Here is a 12,623-nt window from a genome sequence, read left to right on the forward strand (position 1 = left end):
TGAGTTCCTTGTTTTTCAATGCAGCATAATATTCCATTGTGCGGATATACCACAGCTTCTCTACCCATTTGTTTGTTGATGGGCATTTAGGTTGTTTCCAACTCCTTGCTATTGTAAACAAAAACAAAAACAAAAACAAAACAAAACAAAAAACCATTCACTCACTCTTACTCATTCCCTTTCCTCCAGCTGGAATCTAATTCTAGTTAACCCCCTGGTGGGATTTCAGAGACTGTTAACTGAAGACAGGACAAATTGACAAAGAATAATTTATTAGGTTAAATCAATCCCTCTCTCCCTCTCATTCGCTTTCTCTTTCTCTGCCCTTGAGTGGTAATCAACACGTAGTTGATCCACCAGTACATTTTCAGAAGCCGTGAATCATCAAAGGAGATTGTCCCTCTTTCTGCCTTAAAGCTGTTGTAGATTTGTCCCACCAGAGAGGTACCACCTTTGGGTTACTGAAGAAACTCTATGAACTGAGCCACCAGCTTACTCATTTCCATCAAATCAGAATTGATTCATAGCTGATATTCCAGTGGGTTTTCAGATATGGTAAATCACAAAAGAGGAGATTACCCATTATCTATACTTATATCTCTATCTATATCAATCATCTCTACCTATCTCTATCTCTATCCCTATCTCTATCTATCTCTATCTCTATCATCTCTATCTCTATATATCTATATGTATATCTGTATCTGTATCTGCATCTGTATCACCTATATCATCTCTAGCTCTATATCTGTCTACCTATTATCTATCTATCATCTATCTATCTATCTATCTATCTATCTATCTATCTATCTATCTATCTATCTATCTATCTTTGTCAGTCTACAGGACCTTTCTAAACTACTGAGAACTAAAGATGTCAATTTAGTTGAGGACACAGATGCCCCTGATCCAGGCCATGGTCTTTTCAGTCATCTGCTATGCATCTGAGAGCTGGACAATAAATAAAGATAACAGAAGAATTGAAGCCTTTCAATTGTGCCACTGGAGAAGAGTACTGAATAACCCATGGACTGCCAAGAAAACAAACAAATATGTTTTGGAGAGGGTGAAGTCAGATTGCTCCTTGGTAGCAATTTTCGTGAAGCTTCATCTTGCATTCCTTGGGGATGTTGTTAGGAAATGCTATCATGCTTGAAGAAGGGTATGTTTGGAAAGGTGGAACGATGGTGAATGAGTGGAAGCCCTCAACCGAGTGGATTGACGCAATGACTGCAGTAATGGGCTTGATGGTGTCAAGAGTGTGAGGTCAGCACAGGATGGAACAGATTTCAGGCCCACTGTTCATAGGGTCACTAAGAGTGGTGCTTGACATGATAACATAATAATCAGCACGCTGCCTGTGAGAAATGACTCATAGCTGACTCTCCAGTGGATGTTTTTTTTCAAGAGGCCATAAATTGCATGGAAAGAGATTGCCCATCTTTCTCCTGAGGACAGCTGATGGATTTGAACTGCTTTCCGTTGGCTTTGGCATAGGTTTTTGCCACTCAGCTTCAAAGCACTTATATCTTGACAAGGTTTATTACTAAAATATAGGTTGAGTAGCTTCACCTTTGAATTTTTTCATTACACCTTTGCATTATAGAATATTGTTAATAAAGTTTAAAAATGAATAACACTAAGTGAGGAAATCATCTTACCTTTCATTAAAAAATCATCAAGGCCCAGGTTCCTGCCTCGGTAATTAAAGCTTGATATGGAATATTCATGAAAGTGACAATTTCTTCATTACCTTGTCTATGAATCTGTGAGTGGCTATTGACATCAAGAATTGGCTTACACTTAATTATTGTGATCTTCCTACTAACACTGCATCTTTTATGCCCCAAACTTGAGCCCTATGACTATTCATGACTCACTTTTCCAGAAGTAAGGCACAGCCCAAAGTGAATTACCTTGAGTTTCATTTTATCAAGGGCTTCATTTTAATGATTACCTGCTTCACAAATAGAAGAAGCAATGAAGCCCTCATTATTGATAAATAATGTGTCTTTGATCTAAGTTATTTTTAGTGAATCTCCTTAAATCTGTACATTTTACATGAGATAACATGCATAACTGGATAATAATTATTAGCATGTCAGAATCTCCACTTTTCACTTCTCTGCAACTTCTGTTCTGATATCTGCTGCCTATGCAGCTCTTCTTCTCATTATAATGACCTAGAGCCAGGTCAGACCTCAAGAACTTAAAAACACAATACTCAAGAGTCCTCAGATTCGAAACCAAACCCCGGGCCACACAGTTGGTCCTACCTCTTGGCAGCTCACTATTAGGTCTCCAAGGCTATGAATAGTCAATGGAGGAGATTACCCATCTTTCTCTCAGAGTCACTGGAGGATTCGAACTGATGATGTTTAAGTTAGAGTCCAAACATGTAACCTACTATATCACCAGGGCTCTTCTAGACTCTTAAGTCTGCCCACATTTCAGATTTCTACTACAAGATTAAGAGTTCCCATAGAATCCTTACTGTGACCTGCTGTTGTTGTGTACCATTTAATTGGAACCACTGCATAGCTGACCCTCCAGTGGGTTTTCAGAGACAGTTAATCACATGGAAGGATATTGTCCATCTTTCTCCTGTGGAACAGCTGGTGGATTTGAACTGTTAGCCTTTGGGACTGCAGCACAGCTTCTTAGCACCAGGTCACCAGAACTCCCTTAGTGTGACCTGTTGTTAGGTGCCGTAGAGTTGCTTGAGACTCATAGCGACCCTAGGTACAATAGCCCTAAATCCTGCTCTATCTTGTGCCAATCGCACTGTCTCTGACACACCCATCCCGATTACCTCAGTCACGGAATCAATCCACCTCAAAGAGGGTCTTCCCCACCTGAGCTGTCCCTCCACCTTCCCAAGCATGATATCCCTCTTCAAGGACCTCTCCCTCCTTACAACATGTCCAAAGTATGTCAGACGAAGCCCCATAATGTAACCTAGCAGCTACGAATCTGAGATTTGCCTATTAGGCCATTAGTGTAACAGTCAAAAGCTAAAGAGGCTCCAATCACCTTATCACTTGCAAATTCAGGAATTTCCTGTAATCTCCCAAGTACATCAGCCATAAACTGAGGAGTCTGAACATTGATTACTTCTGATTTACTGACTTCCACAGCTACCTTGAATTAAATAATCAACTTGGATAACTTACTGAGTTTAAAAAAATCACTGAACACGTGTTTACTATTTTATTATTATGAAAATAATATACATAAGGAGATAGTGAATGATGTTTGAAAGACTTCCTAATGTGGTAACACTTCCTAGTATGGCTTTCATCCCCTCCTTCTGACTTTTGAACATAAGTCCTATCATTGGCTGAAAGCTTTACTCCGTCCGCATCAGTAAGATCACCTCCACTTTGAGGAGGTAGCTCTTCTCCAGTCATGTCATATCTTGAGTGTCTTCCAGCCAAGGGCCCCGTCTTCTGATGTTTATATTCTCAAGCTTTTAAAAGGTTTTCAACGGTCAAACATTTCAGAAGTGGGTGGCAAGTCTGCTTCTTAGTCTGCTTTGTTCTCTATCCTGGGTGACCCATCGGACTGGTATTTGAGCTGCTTTTAGCATCTTTTCCAGCATCACAGCCACACTCAAGCCACCACAATACAACAGACTGACATAGGAATGGTAGAGGCAGCCAGATGGTACAGAGACGTGGAGAACAGGAACTCCTGCATTAGCTCATTATTGCTCCTATGTTCAGTTATAACAGTTTGGCTGGCATGGGGACAGCATTATCTTGCCTTCCCTGACTCTATAAAAGGGAAGAGTCCCTAACAACGACATCAACAGCACAAAACCAATTTCTGTGAAATCAGACATGGTCTGACACTCTCCTTTGTATTCTATCAATGATAGCATCGACTATACCATCCATGGTTTTAAATACATGACTTATAGGTTCATTTATCCTTGCAATGGCCAAACATAACTCACAATTTTCAAGGTAATAGAGTTTATGAGGGAAGTAAAAGGCCACTATGTAGATAGAAAACACTAGGATATGATTCTTACAGGAATTTTCACTATGGACATCTCTGCTCTTACGTGCTCACAGGCAGGTTTTCCCCTCATCTTCAGTCCCCCGGGGTTTTCTCTGACTGGGTCAATGTTAGAAATTTATTTTCATTCTGCTGATCCTGGAGTTCCTCCTGACCCCTTCAGCCATAAACCCAGGCAAAGACATTTGGCTTTGGCTGCGTGTGGTGGCTTTTCTGCCAGCTCAGGTCTCAAGGTCAAGATGGTCTCTGGTACTTGACTTTGGACCACTCCATCTCACACAGGAATCTCTTGCCCCAAAGGAGTCACTTCATTCTCTGTTTCTTCTTTCTTTGTGGTAGTGAGATTCTCATTTTTTCTTCTTCTTTTTTGCCTCCAAATCTATTCCATTTAAACTTGGCAGAATAGCAAAACCAACCAATAGTTTTTTAAATGGTATAAATACCATATTTGTGTGTTACCACCCAAAAGATAGTGTTCTTGTCCTTATGTACCATTCAGTTGAAACTGACTCATAGCTGACCTGCAGTGAATTTAGAGGCTGCAAATTGCTTGGGAGGAAATTGCCCATCTTTTTTTTTTTTTCCTGTGGAGTAGCTGATAAATTCAAACTATGTGTCTTTGAGTTCATAGCACAACTTCTTACATTAGGCCACCAGAGCTCCTTAAAAGGTGATATTTACCTCATTTACATTATTAGCCAATTAGGCAACCCCCCTGGTGGTGCCACAAAAGTCTTCACATTTATATATTCCCATCCTGCTCCATGATGAAAGTCAATGACGAGGAAAATCACATTAGCTAATCTACTCCACCCACCATGCTGGTTCAATAACCTCGTCTTAATAGTCTAAGATGTCTGAATGTCTTAAATTTCTCTAAGTGTCCTATGTCTAGTTTGAATTGAAAACCCACTCTTTCATATTTGAGAGTTTGGAGAAAGGAATATATAAACAGTCTTAAAATAGGTAGCATGCTGAAAAAGATGTATTAAGAAAATAGAATGCCTAGGAGGGTTCAAAGAGTTGAATGAGAGTTAAAATTGGTACCTGAACAAAACATATGATTATGGACCTTTGAGTACACCTACAAAGGCATATATTGCTATTTACTTTGTAGCTCTGAGTAAATAATGCATTTCAAATTTAACACCATGTATATTTTACTGCTTGTATTTCCGATAGTTCTCTGTTGATGTATTGTTTTGGTCGTTTGGGGATGATCTACAGGATTTTGCTTGTGTGTATTATTAGCAATATTGTTCGATAATTTCCACACTCTGTTGGATACCTTTCTTTTTGAATGGGAATAAATATTGGTCTTTTCCAGTCAGTCGGCCAGATAGTTGTCCTCCAGATTTCCTGGCACAACTTGGTGAGCCTGTCCAGAGCAGCATCTGCTTGTTGAATCATGTCAGTTGGTGTCCCATCATCTCCTGGAGCCTTATTTTTTGCCAAGTCCTTCACAGCCAACTGCACTTCTTCCTCCATCACCATCTCCTCTGTTCATGTGTTGTTTCTTGAAATTGTTCTGTGTCACCCGATTCTTTTTGGTACAATGACTCTGTATACTCCTTCCATCCAAGTTTCTCTTTGGAGGCTAGGATTTTGAAGCTTCGTTTCACGTACTTTAGACATGTGGCCAAAAGGGACTGGTCCTTGGAGAAGGACATCTTCTCAGAAGGGTGGAAGGACATCATGGGAGAGGACAACCCCAGACGAGATGGATTGATACAGTGGCTGGGGCAAGGGGGGTTGTGTGTCAGGATTAGTGCGACTGGCTCAGGACAAGGCAAGCTTCAGGGCTGTTGGACATAGGGTCGCTATAACACTCAGGTGACTAGACAACATATTTTACTGCATATATTTTTACTTTCTATCAGTTCTACCAAAGTGGGTCATGACGGTGTTTACAACATAATAAATGTTTATTTGGATCAATTATCAGATGCTGCTTCATACCAAAAAAGAGACTTTGCTACTGTATCCAAGAAGTTGTACTGCCTTTTCTTTCTTTCTTTCATAAAGAAAACAAAGAGAAAGTAGGCTGTGTTATATTGAATGATATACACTTATTCCAACAATCTTGAAATCAATCTCCTTAGGGGCTCAAATTCACTTTGCTTTTATATAGATAGAGAAAATGTTCTAAAGATTTGATACTCTGTCTTTTTTTATTTCACAAATGTTTTATGACACTTAGAATTCTTGGCAGGGAGTTCCAATGGCCGCATAGATAGGAATATGTACTGCCAACCCCACACAGGCTTCTTTCTGGCAGTTCAAGGCAAGCATCAGCTCCAAGGGAGAATTATGCACATTCTCCTTCTGTGTGATTTACAGCCTCTGAAAAGTCACTGAAGGGTGAGGTATGAGTTGATTCTGATTTTATAGCAATGAGGTGTTTGGTTTGTTTTTTTTTTTTATTTTTTTCAGGAATTCTTGGCAGCAAGAACTAAACATTTTTCTTGGACTTCCTGGAACTAGGAATCTGTCAGACAATAAGAATAACACTAGAGAAAATAAACACAGGCTTTCAGATTCTCAAAGATGGTGGAAGCATCTGTTCTCTGACTATTATCGGAGTTAAATTTCCCTGATGATGCAAAAGCTAACGAGAAAAGAGAGCTCTACTTCCTTTGTGCTTCTTTCTAATTGACAATGTTAACGGTGAGGCAAGCAATTAGTACAGAGAAATTGGAAAATATTGAAATGCCCCATTGTTATTATAGGCACCATCGAGTCGGCTATTGCTCTTGAAGATCTCGTGAACAACGAACGGATCTGTACCCTGCCCTTTCCTGTGCCATCCTCACACCATCTCAGATGCACTTGAGCCATGAAGTGACAGTCATCACAAGGGTCTTTCTTTCACGGACCTTCTTTATTTTCCAGCATGATGTCCTTTTCCAAGAACTTCCAAGGACCGATCTCAGGACAACATGCCCAAAGTACCAGCTTTGCTTCTACTCTCTCGTTGCATTTCCTCCAAGATAGACTTGCTTGTCCTTTCAGCAGTCCATGGGAGATTCTTTCTACAACACAATTCCAAGGCATCAATTCTTCTGTCTTCCTTAGTCACTGTTTAACTTTCAGAAACACAGGAAGTCATTGAAAAGACCGTGACTTGAGTTGATGCATCATCCTTTAAACTGACATCATTTCTTCTTAACACTTTACAAAGGTCCTTGATAGCAGATTTTCCCAACACAATATAGCTTTTGATTTCTTAATTGTTGGTGCTAAATGTGTACATTGTGAATCTAAGCATGATGAAATTGTTGACGACTTCATTATTTTCTCCATATATCATGATTTTGCTTATTGATCCAGTGGTAAGGAATTTTGTCTTCTTGATGTTGAGATAAAGTCCATAATGAAGGCTGTAGTCTTCGATTTGCTGCAGGAATACTTCAGGTCCTCTTTGCATTCAACAAGCAAAGTTGTGTCATCTGTATAACACAGGTTGTCAATGAATCTTACTCTGATCCTGATGCCACATTTTTCTTCAAAATGTCCAGCTTTTCAGATGATTTGCTTAGCATACATACTGAGATGCTCTGTCATTACTAATAGTGTGCATATAGTTCCAAGATACACAAGGAAGAAGGAAACTTCTTGGAATTTTTCTCATCTTTACCTTCAAATTTTCTGTTTTGCTGAGGTTCAGTATCACTCATCACCTGCATTGCAATTCTCATCAATAAATACAAACTTGAGTTTCATCAAGTTGGAGCTGATTCATAGCTGATTCTGGCAAGTGGGTTTCCAAGGACAGGAAGAGACTGTCAATTTTACTCTCAAGTTGATGCTGGTATGTTCAAACCATGTTAGGTTAACTACACAATTTCTTGTGGATTATGCCATCTTTCCCCCAGGAATAGCTACAGAAATAGGAGGTAGTTAGGTAGGAAAAAAAATCTACTAAAGTTGAAGATTAAGAGAATAAAATGTTCTTGTCTGTTCATCATCACCTCTTAAATAGTAATGAGGACAGAAATTCTTTATCATAGTGGCAACTGTCTTTGGGAGAATGCATGCCCTACCATCACCACTGGTCTATACTTCATTCAGTGAATCTCCAAGAAACTATCAAGTCTCAATCATGTGCCAGGAATGGTGTTAGATTTGAGTATTATGGGATAAAAGAATAAACTTGTATTAAGAACCATAGAGTCAAAAATAGCTCTAAAAACAACTCAAACACTAACTAGTTAGGACAATGTGACAGGTTAACTCATTTTCCTTAGCAAAGATGGTAAATAACAATACAAAGTGACCAGAGGACATTGGCTATTGAATAAAAAAACATAAATGCACAGCATTTAATAGAGTATTCAATTAATATTTTTATATTATTAACTGTTAGGAATATTTGTTAAACAACTGTCAGCACTCTATTGATCACTATGCTAAATGCTGAAGTTATTAAAAGGAATAATGTGTCCTGATCTTTGCTCGTTTTGAAGGTAGTGGATTATTTGTTTGGGGCCAAAGCAAAAGCTTAGAATCAGAATCAATAATGTTGTTCTGGAAAGTGTAGTTGCTCCTACTGGTCCTATCATGTAGTTGCTTCCTCTGACATTAACAACTGGCGTCTCCATGGGCTTCATTGGTGGATCATGGATCAGAGGGATTCTCTGGCTCTCTAGGAGTATTAGGTATTTCTGTCTTTAGGGAGAGTTTTATCTGATAAGTCAATTCAAGATCCAGCTTAACAGGTCCATTGGTTAGTGCAGTGTTAACTTGAACGTTGGCTTTTCTAGCTGTTATGCTAGCCCCTTCTCTTCTCTGGCTACATTGACTGCATGGTCTTGCAAATCATCAACAGCTGTGGAACTTGCATTGAACACCTTTGTGGGATCCTCTGCTTTCAGCTAAGATCCAGATATAGATCTCTTCTAGTCAATTTATGGCGTAGCTACCCTTATACCCCTATATTTAAAATAGCAAAGATATTTTCAACAGGATAATACGATAGTAAGAAAAATACAGTGTTCAGTGAGAGAGTTGTTGTTGTTGTTGTTGATTGCCTTTGACTCTAGCACTACTCATAGAGACCCTATGGACAAATGGCCTGACTCCTTTCTATAACTATTGTCCTTTATCAAAATTCATAGAGTTTCCGGAGGCATGTTGTTTAGGAAATGGATGCCACCCCTGCTTCCAACAGTGAATGAGTAAGTAGTAAGGTAATACTGCCACCACTAGTCCATAAAATCTTTACAGATTCCCAGAAGAACCTGTTTTGTGGGAGAGGACAATTAGAACACAATACAAGTCTGTGATGTGGTTATGTTGTTGGTTTATCCCCTGGGGGACAATGTGGGACAGAGGCTTACAAAACCAAACAAACCCTACAACAAGAACAATAACAGCAACAACAACAACAACAACAACAAAAACCAACCAACCAAACAAACAAACAAAAAACAGCAAAAAAACAATCCCAGGATGACCTAGCATATGGAAATCTTTTAAACACTTAGTGCTTAAGCAGCATTTCTTTTTCTTTTTTAGTTAACATCTGAAAGTTGTTTATTTTTTGTTTGTTTCTATAGGCTTTTTGTTTGTTTTTTGTTTTTATTTTATATTGGTTTACATACATCATATACATTGTTCTTCACACTATCTTTCATTCACATTATGTTTTATAAAACCACTCCCACTCATTATGTTTTACAAAATTAATCATCATTGAACTGTGCCCAATATTACCTTCTTTCCAGATCCCCACCAGATTTTTCCCATTTCCTTTAACCCCTCAATCCCTCCACCCACCAAATTGTGCAACCTTATGATTTCCCATCTGCCCATCACACCCCTCTAAAAGAGCATTTCTTGATGGTTCCTTCAAAAGTCACCCAAAAGGAAAGGGGTCGTTCCCTCATTGTACTAATATTAAAACACTATGGCTATAGCAATAGACAGAGGACAAGGCAATTCACAGGGAAACATGTGGCATTTGGTGGACATGTATCCTCTAAACGGAGAGCTACATGTGCTTAAGAGCCCCATTGATTCTGGATGCTATGTACGGGTCTGCTAACTGAAAGGTCAGTGGTTCAAATCTACAGGGAAGTCTCCTCTCATTGACAGTCTTAGAAACCCAAAGGAGGGTCTCTATGAACTGAAAGTAACTCCATGTCAGAGGGATAGGAATTCCATTGGACAATTGGTGAGCACACACCGTTCATCGCTTTGGTTCTCCTACATATATTTGACTGTGAAGCAGCCATTATTCTGTGGCAAGAGTTTACAAATTACATCCAACTGAGGAGTTGGATCTCCATTCAAACATATTGGAGTCAGTCTCATGCTGGTTGTTTATATTTTAAATACCACCATTGGCCAGAGGTAATAAGCTCATTTTAGAATATCAGTAAAGTTTGAAATTTCTATTTAATATTGGAGCAAAGACATCCTGAAGTAATTTGGAAGTTTGGGAGGGAGAAAGACTTAGTTCATTTATTTTCAATGACTTATAGATTTTGATTGGAGTTTTTGTGTTTTTCTGCTTCACAGTGTCTGTATCTCTGCTGAGAAAGGAATTGTGACATTTACCTTCCTCAAGCTTCAATTTTCTTCTGTAAGCTCTTTATCTTCAGTTCAACTAGAAGCTGTGGCTTCACTCATCTCAACTTGGATGCTAGGGCTTACTACTTGAGTTATGTACTTTCATAAACCATTTTGGTATTTTACATTAATTTAAATTCTTCCTTTCTGCTATATGAATATCTCTGCCCCCAGACCACAAATATCTGCCTTTCCTTCCAATTGTTGTTAAAACTACTTTAATTATTATGCCAACTCAGATACCTCTCCTGTTTCATTTCTTCACTCTTAATAAAAAATGCATCTTCATGGATTCCACCTGTATCAACTATCCTCTCATAACCTCCTTTGTGCTGCCAAAACCTTAGTTGAGTGTCAAAGGGTAACTTTGTGTCAGTTTTGATTTGATGGCCATGAGATTGCATTTGAATTTTGTACACAAAACTGCTTTTTTCACCTCAGAGGAGTTACTTCAACTGTCTATACCTAAAAGCTATTCTTTTAAGTGTATTACCAGCCACGTGTGCTTTTCAAAAGAGTTGTACAAATGGTCTTTCCTCTTCCCTTACGTTACATTAATCATCTAGTCATTTTCACTCTGGCTTTCATCCGCACCACTCAATGATAATCTGCTTTAAAGAGCCAAGCTATCCTTCAGAGAACAATCTACAAAGATAACTAGAATATACATTGACGTCTCTGTGTCTGCTCTCTTGAAATTTCCTCTGTGCTGCCATTTCACTGGCCGTCTGCTTCTCTTCTTTGGTCTTAGGCTCTGATTCATTTCCTAAGGCCAGCCCATAAAGCATTTCCCAGCATCCATTGCTTGGTTTCCTTTTGAGGTAACTGCTATCTAAGCCCTCAAAGACTCCACCTCCCAGGTGGTTTGAGCTCACCAGCTGCTCTGCAGGAGAAAGCTGAGCCATCTCCTGTACAAAGGGAAGCCTGCTGAGGGTCAGATAGGAGTTTGTTCCCACTTGACAATAATGTGAGGGAGTGAGTACAGAATGACATTAGCTTGTAGTCTTAATGCCCAATATCTTCTTAAGAAAAAAATATGTGAGCTATTTTGAAGACATGTATATATGGCATATAAAAATGTGCAGATATATTTATATTTTAAGTATTTTCTCAAGTCTTTTGCCTATCATTCATCAGGTTAATTTTCTTTATTAACGTGTAGAAATTCCATTACACATATTCTAGATGAAAGTCTTTTGAGTCTTTGGAGAGATACATGTTTTTTTACGTACTGTTGCCTATTCATTTTTCACTGGGGTATTTTGAAGAGGTGATGTTTTAACTTTGATGAAGTCTACTTGATCATTCTATTGAATGTCTCAGAAAGCTTTCCATTGTCTATTAAACAAATAAAACTCTGTCCCAAGATTGTGACATTAGTCTCCTGTATTATCCTGTGGAAGTTTTAAAAAGTTCACATTTCTCTATATATCTAAGAGTTATGACATTAAGTTTGTGAGCACTTTGAAACAGTGGTTAAGGTTTATTTTCTTCTACTTGGCTATGTACTAAAAGCTGCACTGTAATTCTGAAGGCTTGTAGTTTGAATCCTCCAGGAGCTCCATAGGAGAAGGGTGGGCAGTCATCTCCTGTGCAGTAACCTGCCTTTGAAAACTTGCTGGAGATTCAAGCAGGGGTTTGTTCCAAGTTGATGATACGCAACAACAACAGTGCTTTTCGGAATCAGTAAATGGTACACCTACAGGCTAACTCCTGGGCTCTCTATTCCATTTCATTGATCTACTTTTCTAGCCTGTGTTTCCACTCCACACTTTTGAGTATGTTCTAGATTCTTAAAAACCAGAAGGTATGAATTCTCTAACAATGTGCTCCTTTTTCAAGATTATGTTGGCCATTCTAGGTTTTCTGCATTTTTAAAAAATTTCAGGATAAACTTGTGAAATTCCAGGAGTAAAACAAAATCGAATCCATTTACAAAACCTTCTATAACTTTGATTTGGGAATCAAAATTTAAAAATTGGGAAGGGCGTACGCCAGGGATGCATCCTATCTCCATACCTTTTCAA

The sequence above is a fragment of the Elephantulus edwardii genome, unplaced genomic scaffold, assembly GCF_000299155.1.
Source record: "Elephantulus edwardii isolate Elephantulus edwardi_28Jun2011 unplaced genomic scaffold, EleEdw1.0 scaffold00006, whole genome shotgun sequence".
Classification (NCBI taxonomy): Eukaryota; Metazoa; Chordata; class Mammalia; order Macroscelidea; family Macroscelididae; genus Elephantulus; species Elephantulus edwardii.